The 22,708-nt window shown below is 42.5% G+C and overlaps 1 protein-coding gene across 2 annotated transcripts in view; it reads left to right on the top strand.

The window, feature by feature from the left end:
- The window catches only part of LOC552276, a 41,082-nt gene that overhangs the window by 1,160 nt on the left and 17,214 nt on the right, over nucleotides 1-22,708 (top strand). The gene's annotated exons all lie outside the window — the stretch shown is intronic.

Below are 22,708 nucleotides of genomic sequence, written 5' to 3' on the forward strand. Positions count from 1 at the left end.
GATCGATTGTCGATTATTGAAATTTCCTCCGTTTTTTATCGCGAGAAAAGAAAAAATACTTCTCATCGAGGTTCGACACACGTCGAACGGGTCAACTCGCTCGTCAGTTAGCTCGCATTAGCCACGAAAATGTCAGTTTACGTAATGTTCGGCTCGTTGGATAACTGGTACACGCGGAAATTAAGCAAAGTGCCGTTGCTCCCCGAGGGTGTGCCCCAAGGGTGCGCGCGGACCTCCTTTTTTCTCGATTCCCATCTCGACCAACGTCCAAATACGGTAGCAGCCTCTAAAATGCTTCCTCGAATAGCTAAATTGGTTTTAATCCATTTAAGTGGCTGCTTTAAGGGGGGGAAAAAATTGTTGGCTCGTTAGCTTGCCTCTTTCTTTCTTCGAGGGATAAGACAACTTTTCCTTCCTTTCTTAAATATTCTTTTATTTTTTCTCTTCAATTTCGCTCGAAATTTCTTTAAGCAATTTCTTTTTCACTTAAACGCTATATATGAAAGAATGAACAAGATTTCTTGCAAGTTCGCGTGCGAAATTCACGCGTTGCAAGAGTTTCTCCGTCGTTAAAAAAGAAAAGTGAAAAGGATAAACTTTTGCCAATGCTCTTAGTTATCCTTTCGAATCCGATCTTACGTTATTAGCAAACTCGTTGCAAAACTGATGGATCGCGAACCTTGGATGGATCTTATCGGAAGAGATTCGATTTGTGCATATCGAAATCCACCAATCGAGGACGATTTGCACAAAGAAAACGACGCTATTGTATTTCTGTAACACGGTTATGACTCTCGCCGTGGAAAACGACGCCTTTTGCGAAATCCCTCGCCTCCCACAAAGGGTAGAATCTATTTTCCCATCGGTTTAACGCGCATGCACGCAATCCTCCTGTGAACTTCGATAGACACGAACGATATTAAATTGTACATACGGTTGAGAAATCGAGCACGTTCGATGCTAGGACAAAACATGGAAAATCGTATGGTTAAATAAAAGTTCCGTCTATGGACCAAACATATACACGTTGGTACGATTTAACTCGGCCACAAAGTAAAGAAGATACGACGGAGACGATAACGCGCGTTTAATAGAATGCAGAGATCCGATGGAATCCGACCTTCGACGGTGGTTTCGATACTTCTTCTTCTTTTTTTTTCCTCGCTAGAAATACACCGCTATACGCGGCGAGATGACGAAGATGTTATCCGTGAAAACAGCTGAGCGCCGCCACGTGCCTGCCGCGACGAGTATTCAAATTTATTCCATCTCTCCTCCCACCGTTGTATAGCTCCTCGCTCTTTCCTTTCTGTATAACAACCATTATAGTTTCTTTCTCTCCAAGATAGAAAAGGAGAATAAAATTACTCGAAACAATTTTTTTTTTTTCTTTCGAAATCGATCGAGCAAAGAAATCGCGAGTGGAAAAAATGATTTGAAATTTGTCGGTGGAGAGAGGCGCTACGAGATATCGCTTGGTATTCGTCGCAAGGAAGGAATGTCGTCGTGGATCAAGAGTGGTAGGATTATGGAAGTGGATGCGGTTTTATGCGCGTAGGCGCCACGTTCCACCGTATCGTCTACCGCTATCGAGTAATTTACTGTCAGGATGCAGTTTACGCCCCGTAATTTATCCGCCCCCAATCTCAACCTCGGCGTCAAGGACTCGGTTAGAAATATTGCCGAGATTACGTTTAGGACTGGTGCAGGGCGCGGCCGGGGGAGATCTCCTCTCGACATTTTTCGAGAAACAGAGAGAGAGAGAGAGGAAATACCTGATAGTCTAAGTTTTCCATTATCCTTCGTTGGAAGGTGATTCGTCTCTTACGAAATTATTCGCATACTTTGTAAATTTGTAAAAATCCTTCTCTTAATTCGATTCGAAACGGATTCTCCTCTCTTTCTCTCTGTTCTATCACGTTAAATTCCGCAGAGTTTAATTCGCTTGTACCCTTTTAAAAGGGCGGATCGCGAAGGAAGCCGGCCGACGATATTTTATCCGGCGACAGAGCCCGATGGTTAAATTATGTACACGCGGCGTATTAAAACCGATACTACTCGGAGGAGGAATACGATACCCGGCGTGGCCGTGGACACGTTCCACGGCTATTATCCTTTCCCTTTGGATTCCAACTTTGCACCCGCGCTATGCAATTATTTTCAATCCACGTCCTCGACCATACTTGTCGCGCGACCAATCATAGGATCCCCGTGTTTATTGGAAATCTCGGTGATATAAAGCGTAAATCGGCCATTTCCACGCCGATGGGCAAATTTCCTCGCTTTAACTTAACGGGGGAAGGAACAGTAGAATCGTTTCACTGTATATATTCTTTTCCTTTTCTCCACGAGGTAGGCTTTTCAAGCTTTAACAGGGGGATAGAATTCTTTCTCTCTCCGAAGGAGAAGGATATCGTAATATCTCAGCCTTGTGTAATTCGCGTTCGTGTAATAATCCCCGGATCCGCCCGGCTAAAACTCGCCTCTTTGTCGTCCTCGACGCGTTTCCCCTCCCCTTTATTATCCTCCCTCAGGATTCCATCAGCATACACGCGCGCATACCCGTTCGCAATTACCCGCGGCAGAATTTACCGCGGCTGTACATAGGTTATGCCACGTTGAACCGCGCTCTGGGCCCTGCCTCTATTGCCTATTACGTTCTCCTCGCCGCATTATCCATCGATGCCCGCGCTAAGGCTGTTGCCGCTCCGCCAATTACCCGGACAATTTACCGTGGCCAATGCACCGATATCAGTTGTTCCTTCAGTTCTCCGCCTCCATTATCCTTCTTCTTCGAGTCTGAGGCTGAGTTTCGTTTTGAGGAGGGTCGATTATTATTTTTTATCGAGGAGATTGATAAATTTTTTTTTTTTATTAAAATTCTAGGCGTTGTACGTTAAATTAATCGTTCGAGCTAATTTCGTGCGCTCAATGGAAATAAGTTACGTTTTAAGAGCGTGGTATTAACACGCCCTTAAGCTGTCCATTACGAGTCGTAAAACAACGTTCGGATAATGCAATAATACGCAAAGAGAAGCGTAATAACAAGGCGCGGAAACCTGGTATTATTCTTAAGCGGGGCTCCCGAGGCGATCGATCGATAAACGAGGATCCATATTTGGATTTGCAAAGGAATGGTATTCGCACGCTTCTTGCGACGAAATTGATTTTCACGCATTTTTCCCTAATCATTATTCTTTTCCGTGTCAATTTGCAATGTCGAGGTTATATAAATCGAAATGAAAATCTCTCCATTATCAAATATGCGTGTCATTGTCATCTGCCGCATCCCGCTTCCTCCATTTAAGGAAACTTTTACTTTAAGGAGAAGCTCGATCGAACGTTCCAACTTTGTGCGCGAATTTTTGGATCGTAACGGCGTGGAATCTCGACGAAAAAGGGGTACAGTTTATTTCCTGTCCTCGAAGAGAGTCGTCGAATTTTTCACGAGACGCACGCCCACGCGTTTCGTCGCCGGGGATGTCGAAGCTTGACCGTTATGATTTAACGCCCGACAATTGTCCGCCCACGCGAGATCCTGTTCTCGATCCAGTTGTTATCTGGAAATCGGGCTGGAAAGTGGCGTAATACCCCGTTCTGCAACGCATCGCGTGCGCACTTTTTCCACTCGCGTTTATATTAAAGTATCCTTAAATATTGCATATTTTCTTCGTACGTTCGTTATTTATTATGTATGACTTTTCAACTACTATTTACTTTGCAAACTTGAATAATCGCTTCGAACGATTCTTCGTTTGCGCAATGGAAATAATTTCCAATTATATCTGGTTTCGCTCCTTTTTCCTTTTTCGACGAGCCAGACCTCGCATTTTCTTTTTCTCTCTTTTTTTTTTTTTTATTTTCCCCTATTTCTTCTCCTATTATCTCTTCGAGTTGTCGACTTTTTTAATTCCTCGGCTCGAAAAAAACATTAAAACGTCTCTGTGACGCGCGTTATTCTTATATACATTTATTTATTATTGTAGACTTTTCAACTATTATTTGCCTCGCAAACTCGAATAATGGAGGGGATTCTCCTTTGCGCAATCGCGTGTATATATAATTTCCAATTATATCTGGTTTCGCTCCTTTTTTTTCCGCAATTTCTTTTCCTCTTATCGCTTCGAATGTTTTTTTCTTACGAAATAATAAACTGAAAACAAATCTTTTCAATATCAAATATTAATTAAATTTATCCCAATTTATATATAATAGTTTCAATAACTAAAATTAACTTTCATGAATAATTTCCAATTATATCTGGTTTCGCTCCTTTTTTTTCCGCAATTTCTTTTCCTCCTATCGCTTCGAGTGTTTTTTTCTTACGAAATAATAAACTGAAAACAAATCTTTTCAATATCAAATATTAATTAAATTTATCCCAATTTATATATAATAGTTTCAATAACTAAAATTAACTTTCATGAATAATTTCCAATTATATCTGGTTTCGCTCCTTTTTTTTCCGCAATTTCTTTTCCTCCTATCGCTTCGAGTGTTTTTTTCTTACGAAATAATAAACTGAAAACAAATCTTTCTAATATCAACATTAATTAAATTTATCCCAATTTATATATAATAGTTTCAATAACTAAAATTAACTTTCGTGAACTTTATTTTTTCTAATTGCAAATAGATTATATATATTTCATTTTAAATGCAAATAAATTTTATAAAAAATTTTTAATTCATTTTATTTCGTTTTTATCTTAGATTTAAATAAAAATATATACTTGTTGTTGTAATCATCTTATATTCGATTAGAATATATTCAGAATTTTTTTTTTTTTAATTCCTGACTCGAAAAAAGCATTAAACCGAGATATCTCTATGAGCAACGCGTTACGAGGAGGAGATATGCCGATACGCCGTTGTTATTAACCATTGTTTTTCCATCGGGCGTTGTCTAACCTTTCGATTAAAAAGCGAGCCAACGTTTCTCGAGGATAATACACACACACACACACACACACATGATGAATGAAACAATATACGTAGGAGGAAACGTTTTATCGTTTTCGTTCGAGCTCGGAAAAATAGCGAGGAACGCGAGATTAGATTCCGCGCGCGTAAAATGGAATTCCTTCGCTTTCACGGTCACCCGATTCTCGATCCTCGCCGCATCCTCGTCACGCGGGAGGAGAAACAAAGTCGAACGGATGCGAAGAGAGCGCGTGCCCTCGAAAAGGCATCGAGAAAGGTTTCACGTCCCCCTCCACGTTCCCCCGCCTCTTATTTTCACTATCCACGAAACGCAACTTTTAATTAAGCATTCCGTTCGATCCACTGGTTCGTAATCGTTTGTGCAATTAGGCTTGCGCCACGAATCGCTCGTGAAAATTAATCGTCGTTGTATCATCGATAATCCTTCCGTAATCGCGGCGCGTGCCCGTGAATAATTCCGTGAATCGAGAGTGAAACACGACGAGGAGAGCACCGATGACTTTCCTTCTCTTGTGGCATCGATCGATGCAAACGATCGAGGCGGCTCGTGTCCTGGAAATAACGCTCGAGAAACTCGCAAGTTTCACTCCCGACCGAGACGCGCACATCTCGTCCCGTGTGTTGCAAACTCGCTCGTGGAGAGCGAGCGAGAAATCCCCGCGCCACTTTCGCACGTGCGTGCGTTTAGTTATCGTCGATGGATAGATTACGTCGCGAGAAACTTGGCAAAAAGTCCCGCGACTCTTTTACTTCTCGCAGTGTGGATGTTATAATGGCCGGGTGTTGCAACAAGTTCGGTCAAGTTTCTTCCACGCGTTCTCGAAACTGAGAAAGAGAGAGAGAGAGAGAGATTAGTCGTCGATATCCAGTTTTGGAGAGAGAGATGGGTATTAAAATTTTATTAAATGTGTATATACATCGGATTAATGTTTGGATCGATGTGCCACCGCGTTGGAAAAATGAATATATTTTGTATTCGTATAGTAACGGCAGCCTTGTTGCTAGGAGCATTAATAAAATTATGCAATTGTCGTAAACGAGAGACCGGTCGGACGCGAAGAATCGGCTTACGCCAAAGTACAAAGTACACAATCGTGTGGATTTAAAACTCTCTTCCTCCGCTAACCTTTCAAATTATTGCGATGCGAGTCGAATTTTCGGGATGGATATCCCGTATTCCGAGAAAGAATTAATTTCGCGGACGAGTTTCAATCGCTTCGACGAACAAATCATCCTCAGATCTCAGGAAGAGAGAGAAAAAGAAAAAAAAATTCTGGAAAATATTATTTATACGTTTGTTACGTTTCTAAAGGTAAATCTAGAAATCGTAGAAAGTTTTTAATTAATCTGATCGTATTTATCAATAACAACGTATCTATCTGAAAAAATTTTCAATGTTACCACAGTTTGGCGGAAGGGGAAAAAAAAAAAAAAAGAAGGAGAAATATAGAATGCAATCGTTGTTGTGGGATTTCAACTTTCGACCGCGTATCAGACACCGCGTGTGATCATCGCGTTGCATGGTCTAATTAATTAAGGAATCCATGAAAAAAGTATTCAGCGCGATTCCCAACCGAGATATTCAATTGTGTGTGTATAAGTGATTGCTTGTACATATATATATTTTTTTATACTACACTTTGGAGCTACTCCTCCTCTCCTTCTTCCAAAAGAAATCGAAGATGGGCCATCGTAAGAAAACAACTATAACTCTCACAACTTCTCGATTCTCATACAGGAATTTTGTATGCTAATCGTTTTCTTGGCGCCGCTATAAATATTCAACAACAGCCTCTTTGTCACGTTTTTCCCCCCTCGAATTCGAGATATTCTCGTTCGCTCCTCTCCCCTCGAATTCGTCATTTTTCTCAGTTTCTGGATTCCTCTACGATTTTCCTTTCCCTATCTTATCGCCTTTCTTCCCAATTTTCGCGAAATATCGACGAGAGAGAGGGAAAAGAGGGAGGAAAGGAAAAAATGGAAACGCGGTGTGCACTTCAAGGTCGCCTTGTCCTTTCCCCTCAAAGTCCTCGCGAGAGCACGCCTCGAAAGAGAAAGGGTAGCGCGCGCGTGTCCCCGCTCTGAACCGCCTAAAAATATCTTGAACCCGGAGTTCGAGGCGTCCTTGCCGATCTCTCCTTTGTGGCCGTCGCCTGTGTTCCGGCCTGATAACGCGATCGCGCATACCGTTGCATCTCATTAATCGATCCCGCGTTCACTCGCGATCGATCGATCCGCTCGGAAGGAGAGCAAGTTTTATCGGGCAAATCTCGGGGAACGTTCGTCAATCACGACCGAACGAAACGACAATTTTCGTTCGACTGGATTTATATATTTATATGTACACGTTTATGTATCGAGTGTATAAGCGAAAATTTTGGGGAACATTCGTCAATCACGAGTAAATAAAATTTTCGTTCGATTGGATTTATATATTTATATATACACGTTTATGTATCGGATATATAAGCGAAAATTTTGGGGAACGTTCGTCAATCACGAGTAAACAAAATTTTCGTTCGACTGGATTTATATATTTATATACATACGTTTATGTATCGGGTAAATTTACAAGCATGGTGATTCGACACCATTGAAAGTATTAAATAACTAGTTATTTTTTTTTGCGACGACAGAATCCCCCAAAAAACTCGAGTAATTTTTTTTACCAAGATTCTAATTTTTCGCTTCGAGGAGCCTATTATTCGTGCTTTAAATCCTGCAGTTCTGTGGCGTGAAAAAAAAACGAGGAAAAGAAAGAAAAAAAGAACCGTGGAACCTTCGAAAGGCTGGTCTCCTTTCGCTGTCGATGCAAATTTTTGTCGACGTTGACGGCCTCGATAAATCACGCGTCGCGAATAAAAGAGAAGAAAGAAAAAAAAAACGTTGCTCGAATATTTGACCTTCGTTCGCGAAACGGACCGGTCCCGTTTCCGGCAGCCAATTCTCCTCTTTTTTAAGCAACGTTACAAGTTTGATTTTATCGATACGGCGACGTCCTTCCTTTCCATCGAAATGGGTGTAGCTGTAAAAAAAGAAGAAGAAAAAAAATTGAGGATTAAAATTGAACGAAAACGTATTTTTATCATTGTTTTGTTCCTTTTCGCGAACGCAAGTTCGCGAGATCCGCCTTCGAGGGTCGCCGAGATTTCGTAACAAAGTGGGAAGGGGGGAGAAACGCTCACCCCCACTTTGTCCACGTCCCATGGAAATTACTTTCCGACTCTGCGATAAATTCGCCGCGGATTATTCTCGTATCGTAATGATTCCTTCGATGCGCGTCGTCCCGTCTTTTATTGCAGAAATTTTGTAAAAAAAAAAAAATTATTATATTATTACGGCTACCCACGACGATCGTTGCGCAAACGGAAAAGAGAGAAGAAAAACAGAGAGAGAGAAAAGGGAACAAAGCGGTTGGAAAGACGACGGCGAGGCGAGGGAGATTATTATCAGTGGCAATCGGTCGACAATAGATACGATAGGAGGGTATATATAGTGACGAGGCGAAAAAGGATTGGAGAAAGAGAGAGAAGGACGATCGCTCCTTTCTCGAGTGACCGCGATCGGTAACGTAAAACCTTGATCGATCCGTGGGACTGATTCTGTACACTCCCACGGAAATCTCGTGGTAACCGTATACAGTATTAAGAAACACGCGTGGCACGCACGTCACCGTTCCACTCCGTCCGTGGAAAAACGGATTATCTCTTTCGATTTTTCCGATCAGAATCCTTTACTATCTCTATATGCGCAAAGAGAACATTTTTTCTCATTCGTAATGCGAAAATACGTTCCATACCCTTTTCGATGAATTTTTATCACGAAGCTATATTTATACGCATAACATCTCGATTGTATGTACATGAAATTTGATTCTGTTTGATTCATTTATAATAACGTAAATATTCCATTTCTCTTGGATTAATTTTTGTCACAAAATATATATTTGTACGTGCAAATAATAGTAGATCGATGAATAACACGATCTTTAAAATCGCACTCGAGATTAAAATTTTATTTTCTTTCCATAATATCTCGATTATATATACGAAATTTGATTTTGTTTCATTCGCATAATGCAGCGAATTCCGTATCCTCTTGAATAAATTTTCACGAAGTTATATCTATACGCATAAAATCTCGATTCTATTTGATTCGTTTATAAGGAAATAATAACGCGAATATTCCATTCCTCTTGGATTAATTTTTGTCACAAAATATATACTTGTACATTTAAGCATACAAATAATAGTAGATCGATAAAAAAGAAACGAATAATACAATCTTTAAAATCGCACTCGAGATTACAAAATTTCATTTCCTTTCCTTTCTCGATTACATATACGAAATTTGATTTTGTTTCACTCACTCGCATAACATCTTAATTATATGTACACGAAATTTGATTCTATTTGATTCGTTTATAAGAAAATAATAACGTGAATATTCCATACCCTCTTAATTTTTGTCACAAAATATATACTTTTACATTTAAGCATACAAATAATAATCGATGAATAACACGATCTTTAAAATCGCATTCGAGATTAAAATTTCGTTTCCTTTCCGTAATATCTCGATTATATATACGAAATTTGATTTTGTTTCACTCGCATAACATCTCGATTGTATATATACAAAATTCGATTCTGTTTGATTCGTTTTTATAAGGCATAATATTCCTGTTGGATAAATTTTTGTCACGAAGTTATATAGGATCGCGTAAGGAGGAAATGGAACGATGAATAACACGATCTTTAAAAGCATACTCGAGATCCTTCCGCTTGTTGCACGGTAAACGGAGAAAGTAATTACGATTACGCGCATAGTTATTATCTTTGGAACTCGCGGATCTCCCTTTCTTCGACGGGCCGTTTTATTCCGTTTTATATATATATATATATATATATATTCGTTTACGATATAACCTTCGCACGACGATCGGACGAGATCGCGAGGAGGGAAAACGTTGCCAGTCGGAACAGAAAATAATCGGCGTGTCGAATTGGCAGCGCGTCAGCGCGTTTATTCCCGGAGAAAGTAATATCTGAGAATACATTTACGCACGTATAGAATTATTATTATTATTACCGAGTATGCGTATGCATTTTTTACCATTTTATTTCTCACCTCCTCTCCATCTGTCGCCATCGAAAACATGTGGATGAATTTTGTTACGGGATAGGTTGCGAAGTGATTCGATCGAAAAGAATACATATATAATATATAAATAACAAATATTTATTTAACAAAGGAATAAATTACGCACAGCGTGAAGGAAAATATTCTCAGAGAATACAAACGAATTTTTTCTTTTCTCTTTTCATTTCCAATTCTCGAAACTCGTTGATCGCGGCCACCGATCTTAATAACAACGAACGAACGAAGGAACAAAGTCGAAGATTATTCCCCGCGTTGGAAAGAGAGCGTGGACGTGACGGGTCACGATTTACCTTTGCATATCAGCCGGTGGAAGGACGGGTTTCGCGAGAAATGTGTCGCAACTCTGCGAAACACTCTCGTCGTATAAGGGAGAGACGTATTTCTCGCCCGATGTATGGAAAGCCTTCGACTTGGCCTTCTCTCTCCCTCTCCCTCTTTTCAAACATCCTCCCTATCTAAGGGACGTATCTCGTTGTCAGGGAGCGTGTATATATCGAAGGGAACGGACAGTTGCGCGGCTGCCTGCCGCCCATCCTACCTGTTGCTCCTCTCCGACTCCAACTCGTTTCAAACGTCGATCCCAACCTCGCAAATCGACCCCTGCCGAGATATACGAGCGAGACGCGATATAAAAATCTCTCTCTCTCTCTTTTTTCCACTCGAACTCGTAAATTATTATTTATCGAGCGATCGAAATAATGGAAGAGGAATAATATCTCGTCTCTCTCCTCACTCTTCTCTCTCCACTCGAGAGAAACTCGAACTCGGTGGAGTAGTTTTTCCATCCGCGTAACAATAATTCCCCGCCATAAATTTCTTCGATTTAACGAGCGAGCGTCTCGAGTGTAATCGCGTTATCTCCCCTTACGCGATCGGTGGTTGTTTTACCCTCCCCTATGAACACGTAACAGGAGAGCTCTCGTACACGTGATAATTCAAAACGCGCGATACAGCGGTTGATACGTGACCGGCCGTTTATGCATCTGGCCGCAATAATCTTCGCCGGATTCATGGGTGAAAACGTGTATACAATTTATATATATATATACGTACGCGGTGTATCGCGGCAACGCCTCTTTGCATCCTCGTCCCAGCCTTGAAACTCGTTTTTCAGGTCGATGATACCCTCCGTCGAGGGGGGAGGGACCGACACCTACTATCACTGCTTCATATTCTATTCCATCTCGTTCGAGACTTGTAACGATAAATCCTTCGTTTCGTCGATCGTTAATGGGCAGAGAGGGTAAGAGAGAGAGAGAGCAATTCCATCTGAATTTGCGGTCGTTTACCGAGGAACGTGCATTAGCTATCCCTTCTTCGTTCGCGATTTCTTGCTGCACCATTACACGGTAAATGCGTGTAAGAAGCGGCAGTCTGTTATTAACCACGAGATCGAATCCAGGATTTAATCAGCTCGCATCTCTAATTGTCCTCGAAATCGATATGCCGCAACGACGACTGAGAACCAAATATCGATCTACCTTTTCTTTTCTTCTTCGTTATTTTCAATCGTTACGCAGTTCGGAGAATCGTAAGAATCGTTGGCGAGAGAAAAAAAAAAAACAATGTGTTTTGGAAGCGATTTCGATCGAACGATCTTTTTAGTTCCGTGCGAGTGAACGTGCGCGGTCGGATAAGGAACGGCTGGTAACACCCGTTGCGGTGCAACTTGTCGAGCGTAGGCCTTGGAAACGGCGCGTATCCAACTTTTCCCTGGATCTTAACCGCGATTCCAATCGGCGATTGTCGCCCAATTCTGCCTCCTCCGACCCCGGACACGACACGTCGCGCGCTCTCGTGAAAGTGAAATCGTTGCTTTCGGACCTTCAACCGCTCCGACCACGTATCCCAACGACAACCCCCCTCTCCAATGCTTTGCCATCGATCTTTCCTACCGGTTGAAAGAAATCTCGCGGATGGTAGGAATGCGGTAATCCGATTTGGTTAAGGATGGCAGGAAATGCGTATTCTCCTTGCCACGTGTGAGGTTCCAAAAGATGCATCAGAGGTGGGAATAGGAGAATTATATTTTCATTTCTCATTATATATATCGAATTGATTAACAGTTTCGAAAATATTTACTTGGTAAATTTTTTGAATATTCGAATTAGCTCCTCTTTTAAATGTGATGGTGTCAGGATTGAAGAACAAAGTGTGGAGATAGATAAGTCTGTTCTGTTGAAAAAGTAACTTTGAGTAATTACTTATCATCAAAATGCTCGGATAACCTCAGCCTCTTCTTCACTACAATCATTTCCAATTATTATTATATTCTAAACGTAATATATTATAAATATATTTCGTATACTTTTCGTTTCGTTGGAATGTCAAAACCGTTCCGTTCAACTTGAAATTGGTCTCTCGAATAGTCTGGAAATTTCACGGTCGAGATACTTTTCGAGAGAGCGAAACTTCCTTTTCGATTTCTCATAAAGTTTCTTTTCATTCTCTATAACTCTTATTATATAATCAAGTCGATTCGATCGAATCGCAGAAGAGGCGGCTGTATCGTATCGATAACGATATGATAATGAAATCGGTGGGTTACGCGAACTTGTTGTGTGTGGACGGCTCTTGTCCCACGCCATAAACGGGCCGAAGGTCATCGCCGATTCGGAAGGGGGTCGCCTCGTTCGATCGCATGACTTTGATCTATTTTTCAGCGCACGATCGCGCTCTCGATCACGAGCCGCGGTTGCGCAACGGCGAAGCCTTTCGTCTTCGTCGTCTTCGTCGCTCCGCTTAATCGCTGAAAACGATTCCACCTCTCGATTGCGCAACCGCGTGTGTACCGCGTAACTTTTATTAACCGTTAGACTCGAAAAGACTGTCGGAGCGAGAAGGAACTCGTTCGATTACCGTGTAATGCCAGGTCGAATTCCCAGGATCTGATCTGATTTCTTTGGAAAAAGGAAAAAATAGGAGGATTGGAGCGGAACGAGTCATCGAAATTTTATGTAACTCGTTCGCAACGATGATGGAGCGCTTTCTTTTCCAATGGCGAAACGATTGCTTTGAAAAATCCGCTGAAACTTTGATCGAACGCGCTTTGAAGGGAAGAAGGAATGATTTCGTTATAACGAATATTCGAGAAAAGGGTGCGATTCTCCCCTCGAGATCGAATGTAAACATCGTAAAAGAACGAGTGTAGGCCAGATAGAACAATCGTTTTGGCGTACGAGTTGCGCTCCTTTCTTGCGCAACGCGTTCGTCGTGCACGGCAAACGGGAGAATGGAAGGGGAAAAAAAATCGTTTTACTATTACGAATTAATTTATGTAAATCTATCCACGTATGTATATATATATACTTTTTAATTTCCACGAGTTGTAAGTAAAAGATAACTTGCATTTAATCTCTCCCGTTCGAAAGGAAAACATGCTCATTAATTAAAATCAATGGAAAGAAAAGGCCCCGTTCAACCCTCGCCACTGGTCGCCGCCATTTGCGGCGAATTGCACTTGCTCGAATTCCATCGCTCTGTATCACGCTCGTTAGCTCCGCCATAGTATTCGATGATAATAAAAATACCCGAGAGACGCGTAGTTTAATCCCCGCCATTCTCGCTGCTCAGCTGATCCGACCGAGATCGAAGCTCGCGTACAAACGTTCACCTCGTTACGCGAGGGCCGTTGCTTGGGTGACTTGCACGTTGTAGACGTTGCATCTGTCTTCTTATTCTCTGCCAACTTCGAAATCCCCTGGATAGTATATTTCTTTTATAAATCATCGAGAATACGTGAAACAGAAGGACAGATGAAAAATTAATACAAGAAAATGGTTAAAGATTCTAGTAAGAGTGTGAGAATACACGTGTTTATCTATCGGTTGCCTCACCTTAAATCAAGGATGAACGGGTTGGCCAACGGTTTTCCTAGCCTTCGAGGCGCGCGCCGAAAATTAATCGTGGGAGGAGGATCGAGGATCGATTTATATTCGATACGTGTTACAGCAACTCGATCGCCGCCCAAGTTTCCGCTCAACTTGTTGCCGCGCACGCGTTCTTCCATCGCGATTGAACGGAGGCAACGTATTAACGCATAATGCTTAGAATCGAGCCGCCGTAATAACCGTTGCGGCGCAACGGTTAATTTCCATTCGTCGGTCGTAAACGTTCGAGTTCTCGGGTGCAGAACCAACCGCTTTCCATAGAAAGTCTCGCCTCCTTTGTTCTCCGCTAGAGCCGGCCAACCTGTTGTTGGTTGTCCCGTTGTCGGCGGCCAGCCATCGAAAGCATCCAAGATCGGCCTGCTATTACGAATGACGAAACAACAGGTCGTAACACGTAACACACTATGCTCGCTTGCTCGTTTTCCCAAGTTGTATCCGGGTCAGGCACGAGACGAGTATTCACACGCAAATTATTATTAAATTTACACACTCCCATCGAATCTTCCCATTCGTCGATTGAACCACCTATCTTTCTTCTATCTCTCCTTGTCTCTCTGGAGGACAGAAGCGTGGAGAAAAGGAGAAAGGTGCGTGTCTCTATCTCTCTCTGTCTCTTGGTACCGTTCACCTCATTACGTACCCCGTTGCCGCGTGCACGGTGGGCGCACGTGTGTTTCACTCCGTCGAGCGTTTTACGTGGGTATGCATCGTACCGTGTCGGATATCGAGCGCGAAAAAGATAACGGTATACGGGGCCCGCGACAGCGAGAGCGAGACGAGACGCTTTCGAAACCTCGGACGCTCTCGTGGATAGAAGAGGAGGGATTATTCCCATGGAAAATTCTTTTGGAAAACATTTCGATCGGCCAGTTCGCTCCGAGAATGTATAATTCTTTTCTTTCTTTCTTTCTGTAGATTCGTGTTGAAGAGAATCTTTTTCGTAGAATTCGGAGAGAGAGAGACTTTCGTGAGAACTTTTTTAATTTCGTTTAAAGAAAAGAAGAGGAAAATGTGGACGAGTAATGGACAACTGTATGTATGCCGAGGTTGAAATTCTAAGAAGGATTTTATCGTAAATTGGACGGGTAATAATTTCTAATAAAAAAAAAAATCTTTGTTACCCTGTTTTATTATCGATTTGGTAACGCAAGCTCGATGTCGAAACTCGGTGTAATTTACACGTTAAAACCGTGTGTAAAACAAAACGTGTGGAATCTCTCTACACGAAGGCGAGAGATCTGGCGTCCGATCGTTACGTTCCTCCTCCACTTGCCTCACCTTGCGCTCGTCTCGCGCCCTCCTGTTCCACTCAACGTTTCGTAAGGTGGTTGGTTTCGAATCGTGTTGGAGAGAACAAAAGGTTTAAAAGGTGAATTTTGACACCGATCTCCTCGACAGGAGCGAGGGGAAAGGGAGGGCCTCCCATTCTCAATGGAAACCCAAGGAATTTACGACCGATTTCCTTACACAAGATTCATGACGAGATACCCCGTCATTGTTCCCCGATTTTTTTTTTCTTCCCCGATAGGGGGAAGGGGAGGGGAAGCCACAACCATCCTCTTCTATCCATCCATCTATCGTTATTAGAATCGATGTTGGCCGACACGACGGTAAAAGTCAGTTTGCGAATGTGCATGCAAATTCCTTGGGAAAGTGATCGAGAGCATCTGTTCCCCTCCCCCTCTCCTCGAGACGGAGGATAAGAAACGGTGGGAATGGGCGTCAGGAAATTTTGAAACGTCTCGCTCGGCCGTCCCTCGGCCGCGTTTCCACCTTTCTAACTCGTGGCCACACTCGTGGAACGGAATAGCAAAGGTTAAACACGTTGCCCGTTTACACACCCCTGCAACTGCGTAACCTTCACGGCCGATCGCTACGATTTCCACGCTTGTCTGCATCTCTCGCGGATACGGCGAGATCTTGCAAACTCTTTCCAAACTTCTTTCCAACCAACAATCATGTAATATCTTGCTCCAATATTTCATCTTTCCTCGGATTGATTATTCGATGCTTTGCGGAAGTTTTTTCTTGTTCCTTTTTTTCTTTTTATTACATTAGCATAACCTTTTGTCTTCGCGCGTGCACTTTCTTCTCGCTCTCTTCCCTCCCCCCTGTCTTCGTGTATTCTCTCCTCGGATTGTTGACGCAACCGATCCCAATCTCTCTCGGGATAATTAATCGCGCGATGTATTCGCGCTTGTAACGAGCCAAAGTTTGCTTTCTACTCTCCCCCCCTCCCTGATTTTTTGCATAACCCGAAACCCAACAAGGTTACGACGAACAATCGGTATGTAACGATCCCGAGCGTTAGCTGCATTCGGAAGAGACCACCTAGCTAGGGATCGTTCCCCTCGGTTGCCGCGATGAGAAGGCAGCTCCTTTGTGTCCGTGCAACTGCTTTCCATCGAGAAGAATCTTTAATTAAAATTGCCGTCACGAACGGAGAGGAGAATCCGTAACGAGAGCTCTTCCGTGAACGCAACAGGTAGACGCTTTTTCGTTCGCATTTTTCAATCTCTCCATCACGAAATATTCACTCGTTATCCTCGTCGATGGTTAATTTTTCTCTTCGAAATGAACGAGATCTGTCCAAGAATTAGAGTTTAACGATTCGAAGGAAGGTTAAGGATCCCCTCGGTTGAATATTCCGGAAATTGGTTTATTCCTCTGCTTCCCTTTCCTTCTTTTTTTCTCAAGGAGTATTTTTCTGAACGCAATTTTCTTCGAGCGTTACGTCATCGATTTACTTAACACAGATACTAAGTTTGTCAACAGTTCTCTTCAATCTCTCATTGGAATTTTCTAATAAAGATTTTTACGAGAATGGAACACTCGTCAAGTTTATACAACGTGTTAATTAATTGATTAGCTTGCGGGATATTGGAAAGATCAGCAAAGAAAAAGATGATGGAGCATTCGATTATATCGAGTGAAATTGAAAGTTGTGGATAAAAATATATGAATCGAAGAAATTTGTTTTAATTGTTCAATCAGAGGAAAAGTGATATACTTGGTAAGGATCGATATAAAGGTAAGGGGAGGGATGATCGTGGGATCGAGGTACGAATAGCTCGGAGGTCGAGGAGGTATCTTTAATAACGAGGGGATCCGATGGGTCGTGAGTGGGTGTTCCGCAAGGATCCAGGGCGTTCACCGTTACGTATTCGCCTGCAAGTAGCCCCCCCCCCTCTCTCTCTCTCTCTCTCTCTCCAACCGATCGATTAATCACGGTTAAAAGGGTAAAGGGTGCCGCGACGCGCCGCCTATCCCACGCGATTGTAAAACGTGAATTTCGTTTCGCAAAATGCCCGCTCTCGATCGCGACGCGAGCACGTCATCCGTCGAGTCACGTTCACTCCCCCGCTCGTGTCCACTTTTAACCACGTTGTGTTCCGATTGGCCGACTCGCGCACGTGGGAACGCGTCGGATCGATCGATTCGAATCTTCGAGTTAATTATATCGCCGAATTTTATCAATCGTTTCAGCTCGTACGTATTGAAAAATATTCTATAATATGCGAATTCATTTATCATTTTTACAAGTTTGTTGTATTAAGAGAAAAGAACGAACCGATCATTTTAAGGCCGATTGGCCGACTCGCGCACGTCGGATCGATCGATTCGAACCTTCGAGTTAATTATATCGCCGAATTTTATCAATCGTTTCAATTCGTACGTATTGAAAAATATTCTATAATATGCGAATTCATCATTTTTCCAAGTTTGTTATATTAGGAGGAAAGAACGAACCGATCATTTTAAGGCCGATTGGCCGACTCGCGCACGTCGGATCGATCGATTCGAACCTTCGAGTTAATTATATCGCCGAATTTTATCAATCGTTTCAATTCGTACGTATTGAAAAATATTCTATAATATGCGAATTCATTTATCATTTTTACAAGTTTGTTGCATCAAGAGAAAAGAACGAACCGATCATTTTAAGGCCGATTGACCGATTCGCGCACGTCGGATCGATCGATTCGAACCTTCGAGTTAATTATATCGCCGAATTTTATCAATCGTTTCAATTCGTACGTATTGAAAAATATTCTATAATATGCGAATTCATCATTTTTCCAAGTTTGTTATATTAAGAGGAAAGAACGAACTGATCATTTTAAGGCCGATTGGCCGACTCGCGCACGTTGGAACGCATCGGATCGATCTTCGAGTTAATTATATCGCCGAATTTTATCAATCGTTTCAGCTCGTACGTATTGAAAAATATTCTATAATATGCGAATTCATCATTTTTCCAAGTTTGTTATATTAAGAGGAAAGAACGAACCGATCATTTTAAGGCCGATTGGCCGACTCGCGCACGTGGGAACGCGTCAGATCGATTCGAATCTTCGGCGTTAATTATGTCGCCGAATTTTATCAATCGTTTCAGTTCGTACGTATTGAAAAATATTCTATAATATGCGAATTCATCATTTTTCCAAGTTTGTTATATTAAGAGGAAAGAACGAACTGATCATTTTAAGGCCGATTGGCCGACTCGCGCACGTGGGAACGCGTCAGATCGATTCGAATCTTCAAGTTAATTATGTCGCCGAATTTTATCAATCGTTTCAGCTCGTACGTATTGAAAAATATTCTATAATATGCATTTATCATTTTTACAAGTTTATTGCATTAAGAGAAAAGATCGAATCGATTGGCACCCGTTAACCGATGATTGCATCCGAGCCACGCGACGCTCGATTCGCTCGACCAAGAAGCCCGCGGCCTTGTGTAAACTCTCTTTCACCCGAGGATACTATCCGAACAGTTACACGGGTTCGATCTATCTCTGTGAAACATACGGTTTCCATGAACGCGATGCCCGTCGGGCTCGATTCCTTGCGAATCCTATTCACACGCCTTGTTCCGTTTCACCAACTGTTATATCCTTGCTTTTTTCGCTCAACGACAGCAGCCTCGTTTATCCCTTTAAATGTATTATCCTCTTTCTTCTAAATGTAATAATAATAATGATAAAAGAAAGAAAAAGAAATCGAGCAAACGAATAAAAGATACGAGAGAGAGAGAAACCTGGGAATGGGATGGGATGACATCATACTACTAACTAATATCCACGATAAATGAAATCGTAATCGTTACGAAAGCGAGGGATGCGCACGAAACTCGTAACTTTCGGCCAAGAGAAGAGAATTTCTTCAGAAGAAAGTTTTTTCTTTTCCCTCCACCTCTCTTTCTCTCTCTCTCTCTCTCTCTCTCCTTTATTTACGTACGTAATTGGTCCGCGCGATCGCGAAACTGGGTCGCGCTCGGTTCACTTACACTCCCGTCGTGTCTCAAATTGTACGAGACGCTTGGGATTACGAATTTTAATTACGAGCCGCTTCATTCCCTTTGACGATAATTACTAGCGAGCAATTATTGTCATTTCTCGCACGGCAAGCCAATTATCGACGTTAATCGCCACACCGTTGAAACCGTTTCCACCTTTCACTCCTATATATTCCTGGGAAGAAGTTTAATTCCGAATCGAACATCTGGCCGGCTAGGAAGGACGTATTGCGCAACTCTATCCGCGCATCCTCCGATTATTACCGCCACGCAATGTCCCCACGCGCGGAGATACAGCGCGATGCACATCTTTGTTGTTGTTATTGTCGTCGTCGTTGCTTGCTGGTAGTGTAGTAATAGTTGTGGTTGTTGTTGTCTAGTCCGGCTAGTTTCCAAGTAGACGAGGTTCTCTCATTTATCGAGGTCGTTCTCCGCCGTTTAATAACGAGAAAGGTCGGACGGATGTTTCGTCGTCAAACCGTTTCCACTTTCCACTATGTATATGCCCGATTGTTGCCCAATCCTTTTTATCTTTCGTATCCTTCCTCAGATAAGCTGATTTCCTCGTCCTCGATAGAGAGAAAAAAAAGAAGAAGAAGAGAAAAATAACTGCGTAATTTACGAGTGGAAAAACTTTGTTTTCAAAGGCGAAGAGTGGAATAATAAATAAACGGTACGAGCGTTTTCTGAATTGCGGTGTACGAGAGGAGAAACAATAATTTCTGTCAAAGGATTGAGGAGGAGGGAGGGGAGGGGACCTTTTCGCAATAGATCGTCATAAACTTAAATGGCTTCGGTTTTTAACGTTTTAAGGAAGAATAACATTGTTTATACAGTGGTTTATGTTTTTCTCAAAGGCAGTAAACCGTGTTCATTTTTCTTTCCTTTCTTTTTTTTTTTTTTTTGCTTTCTTTTATTTTCTTTTCTTTTCTTTTTTCCTCCCATTAAAATATTATTTTACTTACTCAGCTTCGAAGAAATGTACTCGAGTATTTCAATGATACAACTAGATTATCTTTTTATCACCTTTACGGTTATAATTGGACAATACAATTCGAGACCGAAAAATTCTATTATTATTAAAATTCAAAGGAACCAAATTTAAAATCACATTTTTCCATTCGTACGCAGAGTCACGTAAAGAGGATAAAAATCCGTTATCCGGACATTCGTTGGTTGGATCGTGTGGGCGCGACGAGCATCCATGAGATCAACACGGAAACGATTCCAACTCTTAATTTATCGCGAGGCAGGCGAGAAACGGTCATTCTTATTTACCGGCCGCCTTCGTTCCCCGATATTCTTTCTCTCTCACTCTCTCTCTCTTTCACTCTTTCTATACCCGAGTCGGAAGCGTATATCGAATGCTAATAAACTTTCAAGATATACGGGATCGCGAGGGGAAACGTTGGAGATCGAAACGCCGCGTTTCTCGCGATACACAGCCTCCGCCGACACCGTGCGAAATCCGAACGGTTACGTTCTGATTACACGCCGTACCCGAGAAACGTCATTACGTGGCAATGAAATCTGGCAAGAAAATCACGACACGTGGATCGTGGTTAACCCGATCCGTTCAATCTTCGATCGATCTTAGGATAACTATTTTCCGCCACACAGATGTGTGTGTGGAAACACTCGATTCGAAAAACGATTGCGAAAATTGTAGGATAAGAAAGACTGGCTGCGGAGGAGACTGTGTACGCGAGGAAAGAGAAATCCGCGTCCAGCGGATCGAGTGTAACAGCGTACAATTCGATCGAGCCTCGAAATCGTTGAATTGATTTAAACGATTTCGCGCTTCCGCGTAGAAATCGACGCCAACGTACCTCCCCCGATCTCGGTTAATTACTTCAATTTGTTCGCGGTGTCATTTATTAATGGCCACGAGGTTTCTCAAACTCTTGGTTTGATTGATGGACGGAGATAATTCCCGTTTCAACCGACTGTGTAAAATTGAATTTTCCAATGTTTACGTTTGAACGCGGGTATCTAACAGCGGCGATCTTCCGCGGAAATTTCAGTTTTCCAAGGTTCGTGGCCACCCTAGCGTGGACGAGAAAAAAAAGAAAATCCCGTAGATACGATACGGGCCGCCAGGATTCGATAAGCTTATATTTACGAAAGAAAGAAAGAAAAGGGAAGAATTACGTACATCGAATCCATAACAATTATTACGTTTTTTTCGTTTGCGTAATTGGAAGCGTGACCGGTCCTAAATGAAACCGGCCCTGAACGAAACCGGCTCGACCCGGTGATCGTGCGCGCAGCTGATTCGATTATCGTGATTACCTAGCCGGGAAGCGATCGAAATTATTCCAGGATTGTCCGATTGACCGGCACGGAGACGCAGGAAAGTTCGAATCGCACGAAACATGCGAGAGCGAGTAGCCGCCTCCCGTAATTTATTTGGAGAAAAGAAACGTATTTTTAATCTCGATTTTTAGCCTCAACGAGGAAAAAATATTTCTAATTTTTCGGAACAAGAGGAGGCGTAATCTCGTAATCTTTCGCGGTTACGGATTTTATTTAGCAAGGGGATAGGAGGGGGGGACTTAACGCACGGCTGTTACTCGTTTAATATCACGTTACCACATTCTCGCGCGGAACTCGTGATTCGGGATTAAAGTAAAGCTTGTGGAACGCTGTAATTGCCGTTTTCTGTGCAACGAAGGTATTTAATTTGCCGCCAACTCGGCGGACAAACCTTTATTAATCATGGGAAAAACTTTGTGGCACAATTGGTTAGAGAGTATTACGTCGGGCGCTACATAACTACATCCGGTATAGAAAGGACAATCCGATATATCCTATTCAAACACGCCGTGAAATCGTGTGGAATTTTAAATGAGACGCGAACGTGGAAGAAGAATATACGTATACGTACATTCCGTATGGCGGAAGGAAGCGCCCCTTGCCAGGATCGAACGAAATGAATTATGAAAATTTGATCGATCCCGTATGAATATTCCGATCGAATTTCCGTGCAATATGCTCGAGTAGAGGATGTGGGCATGCGCGCGGTAACGCGCACGCGCCTTAAACCGTTTAAAACTGTGTCCGATATTATGCAAGCCGTGTTCCAGTTTTAAAGCCCCGCTTCGGTATTCCAACTCACTTTCACTCATTCAGCTCGCCACCTCTTTTATCGTGCTCTCTCTCCCTCGCTCTTCTTTCTCGCCCCTCTTTCTCCTTCCAACTCTCCTTCTCTCTCTCTCTCCCGCTCATATCTCTGCCCCGTTCTCTCGTTCGCCGTTCCTGCGACTTTCACTTCTCTTAACTTACTTACTTCGTAAATCGCCTCCCTCCCTCCCTCGCCTCGCCTCGCTCCCCCTGCCCCCACCCCCCGCCGCAAACTTCCAGTTGGAACGCCTTAGAGAACCGCGGTCCCATGATTTATAGAGTATCCATGC

The sequence above is a fragment of the Apis mellifera genome, linkage group LG10 (genome assembly GCF_003254395.2).
Source record: "Apis mellifera strain DH4 linkage group LG10, Amel_HAv3.1, whole genome shotgun sequence".
NCBI classification, from domain to species: Eukaryota; Metazoa; Arthropoda; class Insecta; order Hymenoptera; family Apidae; genus Apis; species Apis mellifera.